Consider the following 6824-nt stretch of genomic DNA (forward strand, 5'->3'; position numbering starts at 1 on the left):
GGCAGGCTGGAATTACGAAGAGTTTCAGAGCACTCACCCCTTTCCTCCACTGTGGACACCCAAGATGATTAACACTCCTTTCTCCAGGCTTGCTGGCTGGCATTAAATTCAGGCTTGCCAGCTACACACCATCTACAGCCCAGACTTCTTTGGAGACTCTTGCTGTGCAGCCAGCAAAGGTGTTTCCTCTTTCAGCAGCAGGAGACCAAGACTTGTCTGGACGAAACCAGAGAAAGCCAACCAAGACCACTGGCAAAGCTGCCAGACTGAGCTAGTGCTGTTCACAAAGGAGTCAGACTAATTGGGACCTGCTGAAGGACTAGACTCTCTCATTAACCACATGTATAGGAAAGCCCCAAGCGAACCTAGTCACAAGTAACCAGCACAGGATACCGTATGGCTAAGATCCCAGAGAGCTCTCTCCTGGTTTGAAAGCGTGGTCCATCCTGCTCTGCTACGTTCCCATATACAGCAGAGATGTAATTTGCTAGCTGCCAGGTACCACGCAGTTACATGCTCCTCTTAACCCTTCTAGAGTCTGCAAGGAACTCTGTTCTTCATCACCGGTCAGGCTGCGCATTATGACACAGCTATCAGAGGAGGTCATCACTCCATATATGAGACAGCTGGACCACCAGGAAAAACCTCTGCACGTCCAGATTCAATTCCACAAAGTGTTAGGAGGAGTGGCCAAAGACAGAAATGCTGAGACAGGACAAAAGTGCATGGATACTATTAAAAATCAGGAACCAGAATTGGTCTGCCTGAACTTGTTACATGTTTATATATCTCTAATGGGTATAACTGAATAGTTTTACTTAAAAGGGGAGACAGGAAGATTGGTTATATGGTTGGTCACAAGCCGAAGCACAGGCTTTAAAATGGGAAGGGTATTACATCTCCATGGATGCAGAGATCTAGGGAACAGCAAAGGATGGGGGGACCCCAAAGAGTCTGCAAAACACAAAGGAGAGCTGTGGCAGAAAGCCTTTCTTGTGTCACATAAAGGCTCTTAGACCAGTTGGAGTAGATAAATGTCTGCTCCATCCGTGTAAAGATGATGGTGTCAGTGTGCCCAAGTACTGATCCATCCAGCTCGTTCCCTGTGAATTCGAGCCCACCTCATGCTGCAATATCATGTGCTTTGCCAAGGACATAGATCTTCTACTACCCCAGTAAAGCACTACTTCCTGGTAGTATAAAAGCCCCCTTTGTACAAGTTTGTGTGTTTAAGTTCTATATGTTTCTATAGATTCAGATAGAGAAATAGTTACCAGAAAACATCACAGGCCAAAGACAAGAAAGATATATGCTAAGATGATATTATGTGAAAGTTTTCCAAGGACTGATAAGCTTTGGAAAGAAGTAATTCTGATGAATTTGCAAGAACTGATAAACTTAGACCACCAAAGTTGAATGCTGTACAAGGCTGCCAGCACACATTAGCATCTACAACAGGTTGTGTAACTTGGATCACACCCAGGAGGGCAGTGGCTGCTATACGCAGATGAAGAATACAGAGAGTTATGTATACAGCTGGTGAAACAAAGTGCCCTCTGAAGTAATTTCTAAAGACCTACCTAGAAGCCAGTGGTGCATCAGGATGACCTTCTGCTGCTGAGTTTGCACATTGGGGTTGGCCTCCCAACGGTTGCTCCAGATAATAAGTGAATGTGAATGAGTAGTGTGTTATGTGAATAGTTACCTGCTATTACTAATAACACCTTGATTCTATTAACAGAAGCAGCTAATGAATAAAAAATATTTTAAGAAATAGCGGTTGTAATCTGTGTTTTCCCCTAGCACTATGCCTTATTACGGAAAAAAGTAATTTACACCACATGTTTGGGAGAAACATGCTAAAGACAGTATGGCACTCATACCTCTTCAAGGTGGAACCTGCAGACCCAGCTAGGACAGACAGTGTTCACACAGGACAGCTTCTTGGACCAAACAAGCCACTAGCCATGAAATAGTTTGTTGAAATCACAGAGAAATCCTTGCCACTGCTTGCCAGAGGAAATTGGTGGCTGTGGGGAACGCATTCTTCCTCCTGAAATATGCTATGGGAAATTCAGTCAAATCCAGCCCTGCGGATGGATTTGATAGGAACCACATGCATGTTTTGTAAGGGCAAGATCTGTTCAAAGGGAGAAGGTCCCACGTAAGAGCCAGCTAACCGCTGTCTGCTCTATCACCCACACATTGTCTTCTCTGCATGCTTCAATGCATGGCTGGGGACCATGAACTGGCAGACCCAACTCTACCACATAGTCACTCTACAGACATGGGTTGTCCCTTGAGCCTGCTATTTCTCTAAAACATCTCCATAGGTGATGCCTTGTGGCTGCCACTGATGTCCAGAGAAACTATGCAGACTCAGCACTTCTAATGCAGAAAAACAACAAGTGTTGCAAGTGACACTACTGCAAAAAAATGAGACCCACAACATTTTATCTTGTAAGCCTCCCCCTCAATCTGCCTCCAGGTAACCTGCATTCCCATCTTTCCAGGACTGGCAAGTCTGTACCTCCACTTAAGGAACAGATTTCTCCATCTATAAAAAGAACGTGAAGTTGTTTAAATAACTATTACAACAAAACTAGCTTTATTGAGTCAGACCAAAAGTATCCTCTGACTAACCACAGCCAGTAGCAAATGCTTAAAGGTCTGTAGAAGAACAGCCAGATTATATCTAGACCTTTATTTTTAATAACTACCAACAGCCTCAGAGAGTTTATAACCCAAGAGGCAAAACCCCCATATGCAGATGCAGACGCAGAGCTGCCTTGCAAGAGGCAGCCCAAAGCATTCATGACAAAGCAGAGAATCAAATGCAGTCTCTTGACACTGGGTTATATTTTCAAAACCATCTGTCCAAAACATGATGGAAATGATTAAACTAAAGAAACAAAGGCTTTGACAGGTGAAACTTCCTTCCAGATTTTCTGGCGGTGTTCCAGCCTTGATCACTGAAATTTCACATGCACACCTGACCTCTGCAAGCGCATGAGCACGGAGCTAACACACGCCTAGCTGAAACACCATTCAAGCAAAACTTTCTGCTCGGTGAGCATATTTCCTGTTGTCTCCAGTAACTCCTTCAATCCCAGTACACTGAGAGCAGCAGCATCATGATTTATTAGGAAATGGAGCAGAGTTTTTCCAGTGGGCTCCCCCTTTGAGAGCTTTCTGGGTTCAGCAAGCCAGAACTGGCACCCCCAGTGAGCTGTGGTCAGCAAACATTTACAATCAGCAGCTGACTTCCTGCTGTCACCTGCCTGCTTGTGCAGACAACAAAGCGCTTCATTTTTGTGCCCAGCACCTCGCTCCAAGGGCAAAAGAAGGTGCCCCAGGCTGTGGGACCTCCTCAGCCCATGCATTTCCTACAGCTGTTGGATTTGCTTAATGCCCAAGTAAAAGAAGCCAAATCAGGTGTGATCTAAGAACAGGAGAAAAGTGAGCTGGCTCAGCTCTGCTTTAATGATATTAGTCATGAATTTTTACTCACTCAAAGTTCTCAAAGCTTGCTTTCCTTTTTTCCCCTCCAGTCTCTTTCATCTGTGTGAAACAGGTGATGTCAATCCTGCTGAGGCAGTCCTGAAAACTTTGCTTAGCTCTGACACTTCCACCTCTACCTCAGACTTCAAGGAAAGCCTGTGGGATATCAGCAGCTGTAAAGCTAAAGGGACTCCTTTCCAATCCTCTCTAACATTGTCAAATCCCCACACTTCAAGCAGAAGCCTTCCTACTTCAGAAATCAACATACCTTTCCCTCTACCTGCCCCCGTGCACCAGCAAGCAGGGTGGCTGATGGTACGGCTTCAGCGCCCTCTAATGCTTCCAAACCACTGCTGTCAACAACCCAAGCAGATGCCTCCTCTGACTGGCAGGGTGGCATTTAGAAAGCCATAGGGTACCAAGTGAGAGTTCTCCCAAGGCCGTATCACCAGACTTGCCAGAGAGGAGCCAGCAAGAACCTTAAGATTAAATCCCATCACTTTAGAAGTTAAATTAATTACAGTGCAGATTGAGTGGGTGAGGGAACCTGTATGAAGTAATTAAGCAATACACCTACTCAAGTTAAACCCCTGTGACATCCACTCCCTCCCCTCAGAGAACTGTCTCCAGTCTGGGCCTATATGCAACGAGGCAAACATACCAGCTCCTCCGCCAATGGGGTAGAAATTCCCAACTCCCTTTTCCGTCAGTCTCATGAGGATAAAAATGGTTTTGGTTCGGTTTTTTTTTTCCCACCTGATGCATGAAACATGAACTGGACCAGGGCTCAAGAAGTTTGGATGCTTATTCCTACTCTGTCATTGACCAGCTGAGAAACCTCTGCCATGCCTTCTTGTTCCTTCCTCGCCAGAAGGACTAATCCCCACCTCACTGAGCCTTATGCAACACACCCCTGCTGCAGTAACTGGACCTGTCCTAGATGGCCAGAGGCTTGGCAGATCGGTTGGTTTTGAACCATCCCAAAGCCTACTTGGTTCTGCATTCTTGCCCAAGAACTTTTTGCAGATGGGGGAAAAAAAGTAAATTTCAGATCAAAATGCTTTTTAAAATTTGACATCATTAAGTAATATAAAGGTTTGCAACGGTTTTATTTGCTTAGTGATGAAACAGCAGAGGATATAGCCACTGGAAGCCTTTCAGCTAGGATATCTGCTTTTCAGATACCAGAGGAGATATGGTAGCTGTTCAGATCTAGTAAGATTCCCTATGGACACTGTTTGAAGATCAAACATTTGCAACTTTCCCCCAGACAGGGCATCCTGCCAACTGCCACAGGGACATGGTCACACTAACAAAAGTGCCAGATTTTCTGTTTGTCTGCAAGCACCAGAGTTGCTGAATCTTTGGCTGACCACAGAAACCTCAGAACAGTAAACTTCATGGGTGATAAGACTGATGCCAGGCAACGAGGAAACCAGCTGATTGATGCACACTCCATGCTCTCTGTCATGGGAGGAGCAAGGGGTTACTTAAGTGAAATGACCTGATCAGGCACTGCCAGCGCACAACCACCAGCTGAAGCTCAATCACCCAACTAAGATAGCAGCTCAGGGACAGACCTCATCACAGGGTGGCCTCAGCCTCCAGCTCCTCAGATGACATTTCCTGAGCCCTAACCCTCCACCCCAGTATCTGTGAGGTCATCAGCTTAGAAATAGTCCTGGCTTGGCCAAAAAGACCATGCAGCAGACCTGCTCTGGCATAAGGAAGAGCCTGCAGATCGACTATTAAGTTGTTCAGAGACCTGAGAAAAAGCTCTCCTATGCCCCTGGAAGAGGGCACAACGGCACTTAAAATAGCAGCTATGTCCCCAGAACTAATTCATAAGCTTCTAGACCATAAAGATATTCCAGCAACAAGCTGAGAAATGCCACATAGGAGGTCAGACTGCCACATCATCATCATCATCAGAAGAGATACTTTCACAAGCCTCCCCTGCATGTAAAGCCAGAGACAAGGACAGGGAACTCTAAACTGTCAGAAAGACTTACAGGCTTTAGAGCCTCAGGATTGCTTCAGATTCCAAATACCAGAATCTAAAACCTTTTCTTTCACACTACCCACAGAACACCTAATCCCAGAAAAGAGATGGAAACAAGGGAGAACGGCAAAAAATAACTCCCTACATACTTTATTAAGTATGCTTTCTTTCCTGAGAGCAGACTATGCGTTGCTTTGCTCCCCTTCCCCTACACAGTACCAGTTGTAATGGGTAGTTTCTGCTTCCCCTTTTCTCTAGCAGCTGCTTTACTAGCCTTAAACAACTGCCTAAACCACAAGCAGAATGTCCAAGGCTTAATCTCTAAACCTGCACTGGAGTTTCACTGCATCCCAACATTTCCATAGCACATAGTATCAGCAACACCCTACATACTCTCACCTCACAAATAACCTTTCAAAAGCTTCTGTCTCAGCAGGCTCCTTTTATAGGAAAGCCTCACTGCTCAGCTGCCCTCTGTACCACATCAATTCCCCCCATCTGGAAGGAGGCAGCAGGCACAGTTGAGGGTTAGCCTGGCTCCCTGTAAGGGGTCAGCCCACCTTTCCTCAGCAGAGAAGTTACAAGCTTGTGCTAAGTTCAGTACAAGCTCTCCAAAATGCGCAGGCTGAGCCCCTAACTGTGCTTGAAAGAAATTTATTAACATATTTGAAGGAGCATAAGCAAATGATTTACCATCTTAGCCTTGCATAGAGGACATCCAGCCCAAGTTTTACATATGGAGAAGGTGATTTTGGAAATCCTGCAAAAGATACAGTGAAGCACCCAGTTTTCAGAGGGCAGGGGCTTTTTTTTTTTTTTTTTTTTTTCCTGGTGTAAATCAGGATTACAGAAAGTTTTATGACTGTGGGGTTTTTTGTTAGATGTTTCTGAGTTCTGCTCTTGGAAACTCGCTAGTAATCACTAGTTCCTTGGGAATTCTGGCTTTTGTCCTCTCCCTCTCAGTGAAGGGGGAGGGAGAACAGCTCCAAATTACCATTTAGCTGATGCTACGAACAACATCTGAAGCAATCCTGAGGCTCTAGAGCCTGTAAGTCTTTCTGACAGTATCACATGTAGGACACACTGGGGCTGAGGTCATGAGAGGACATGGCAGTGGGCACTGTTCCCATTTGGTGGGACACTGAGGGCAGAAATCTCAGAGGACTGAGTGATTTTATTGGAGGTCCTACAACATTCCTTGTGACGTGCAGGGCGCTTGCTTCTTCGGGGCATGGGGAAGATGGTGGACATGGTAGGATGCTGCTGAATTCTCCTCTACTACATCATTAATGCAGTTGCTTTGGGAGAGAAGGAGGAGAGA

This window comes from Balearica regulorum, chromosome 7 (assembly GCF_011004875.1).
Source record: "Balearica regulorum gibbericeps isolate bBalReg1 chromosome 7, bBalReg1.pri, whole genome shotgun sequence".
NCBI lineage: Eukaryota > Metazoa > Chordata > Aves > Gruiformes > Gruidae > Balearica > Balearica regulorum.